Raw genomic sequence first — 3035 nt, 5'->3', positions numbered from 1 at the left:
AGAATATGAATTAAATGAAAGCAAACACTGTTCAATTACAATTAAATCATTTTAGTCTTTGTTGAGCCCACTGATTTTTAAAAACCCTTTGCATTTTTTTTTCTGGTGTCACTACAGGACAGAGTTAAGGTTGTTTGGCTAGCATAACATCATTTCTCATAAGATGTTTGGATTTTCTTTAACTTTAATGGTGAATATCCTGTGTGTATTTTGGGAAAATTTCAACATCCTTGTAATATATTTATCCCTAAATTACTGACATGTACTCATGCACTCCATCTTAATATCTGCTGATGGAGACATTTTCAGTTAGAAACATAATGGGTGGAAGGAAGAGGGACTGACCATTATTTACATAAAATGAATAAAAATATTCAAATATTACCTATGCATAATATTTCAGTGTGTTTTGACTCTATGGGAAGTTACAGAACTCTGTGACAGGACAGAGTTAAGGTTAGTTGGGTGCCCTATTTATATAATTCTAGAAATTAGCATAACTGGATTTCTTGAACATTAATTTGGAAATTCTTGGGTTTCAATGTTTATTTTCTGTATAACTAAAATAGTCATCAAACCTAGGTGATGAGTAACAGAGAACACAGATTTGTCATTAACAAATCCTCTCAAACCAATCTAATTTCCTTCTTTGACAGAGTTTCTGGCCTAATGGATATGGGGGAAGCAGTAAATGTGACATGTCTTGATTTTATTAAGTCTCTTGAAAGAGTCTTTCATGACAGTCTCATAATCAAACTAGGGAAATAGAGTCTCAATGAAATTACTGTGTGCATAAGTGGTTGAAAACTCTTTTCAAAGAATAGTTATCAATGATTTACCGTCAGACTGGGAGGACATATTCACTGGAGTCTGTCCTGGGGACCGGTGCTGTTCAATATTTCCATTAATGACTTGGATGAAGATGTGGTTATAAAATTTACAGATGATACTAAACTGGAAGGGGCTGCAAACACTTTGTAGGACAGGATTAGATTTCAAAATTATGTTGATAAATGGGATGAGTCTGAAATCAGGAAGATTAAAATCAATAAAGAAAAGTGCAAGGTGCCACACTTAGGAAGGAAAAATTACAAGCACAAATACAGAATGGGGAATAGAAGGCTAGGCAGCAGTATTGCAGAAAAAAATCTCAGAGTTATAATGCATCACAAATGGAATAAGAGTCAACAGTGTGATGCTGAGGCAAAAAAAGGCATATGTCATGGTACAGAGTTGTGTAAGACACAGAAAGGACTTGTTCCACTCTACGCAGCACTGGTGAGACCTCAGCTGGAGTTTTGCACACATTGCTGCACTTTAAGAAAAATGTGTTCAAATTTGAGAAAATCTAGAAGACAGCAACAAAAATAACAAGAAGTTTGGAAAACATGACCGACGAGGAAAGCTTGAAAGAGCTGGGAATGTTTAGTCTAGAGAAGAGATGGCTGAATGGGGGCTGTGGTCATAGTCTTCAAATACGTAAACATTTGTTATAAAGAGGACAGTGTTAAATTGTTCACCATGTCCACTGAAGGTTGGATGAGAAGAAATTGGCTTAGTTTGGAGGAAAGGAGATTTAGGTGATATATTAGGGGGGGAAACTAAGGCTAGTTAAGCTCTGAAACAGGCACCAAGGGAGGCTTGGAATCCCCAGCTTTGGATGTTTCTAAAAACAGGTTAGACAAACACCTTATCAGGGATAATCCAGGTAGACTTAATCCTGCCTCAGCATGGTGGGGGAAGGGGAAGGAAATGGACTTCATGACCTCTTGAGGTCCCTTCCATTCCTACATTTCTATGTTTTCTATTAAAGGATTAGCATTTCTCAAAAAATGGTGATTTTTTTCAGCTGGATACACCTGCATCAGGAATCAAATCTAGGAGGTCCAGATAGTAAAGCATAAGATTCTACTACCAGGGCTAAGAACATCAAAGGAAGGCCATCTGTTGAGCAAGGCCATCACAACACATCAACCTTGCCACAAAACCTAGCCTCCACTAGAGGGGGACAGAGCACCCCATCAAGTGAGCTGAGGAGGCGTTAGGTTCCTAACTCACTTAGATGATTGTGTAAATTCCACCAAGTGCCTATCTGCATCTTTAGGTGACTAAATACAATTGGAAATGTGCTCTAGCCCCTGAGCTCTGGAGCCAGATTATGTCTTCCTCAATTCTATTCAGGATGCTTATACCTCAATTATGATATCCGTTGATCTTAGTATATTTGTCTGGGACTTGCAAAGAGGCCTGTGCACTCAACTCACACTGAAAGTCATTCATTTTAATGAGACTTGGCCATTAGTATCCCTCCAACAACTTTGATGTTCTCAGCTCACATGCTTTGCTTCTACAACCTCTACATACCATACTAGTGTTTGGTGTTTCTCATCCTCTCACAAGGAATTATTTCACTACACAAATACTGCTCACTGAAATTGAGTGGTTCTGCTTGTGAAAACATCTGCAAATCAGTTGCTTTTCTTTATGCTTTTCAACAAACTCTAGTCCTCACAATATTTTCGATTTCCATCTTTCCAGCATTGGTCTTGTTTGTTTTCTAACTTCAAATTCTCAGATGGTACAAGAATTATGTCCCAGATGGAAGGAAATTTCCCTGATGACAGTTTGGTTGTTTCAGAGAGTGTGGCTGTGATAAAAAGGCGGCTCATTTGCACACTAGTCAAGGTTTGCTGAGAATCCAGTGTTCAGTCCTCTCTGAAATTTCCCCCACAGTGGACTTTATCCCATGCCATTGTTATATTTCAGATTCAAGAGGAAATCAGTTTATCCAGGTATGATATGGAACTGAATAGCTTATAATGATTTTCACTTCTGTGGAAGCAGAGAAAGAACTGACAGGAAGGGGATTGCAATGCATGACAGTTTGTTAGCAAGAGTCAGGCTAACTGTAACCCTAATAACGCGAGATTTGTAGAAGCGAGGAATGTGTGAGGCGAGTGGGAAAGAACTGTGTGAGAAGTTGTTGCAACCTTGTGTAGATAATATGGAATGTAGACTAAGAGTCTACATTAGTG

Source organism: Terrapene carolina, unplaced genomic scaffold (genome assembly GCF_002925995.2).
Source record: "Terrapene carolina triunguis isolate 2854851 unplaced genomic scaffold, T_m_triunguis-2.0 Scaffold17428, whole genome shotgun sequence".
NCBI lineage: Eukaryota > Metazoa > Chordata > Testudines > Emydidae > Terrapene > Terrapene triunguis.
The sequence above is the reverse complement of the archived record's forward strand: the minus strand, read 5'-3'. Positions refer to the sequence as shown.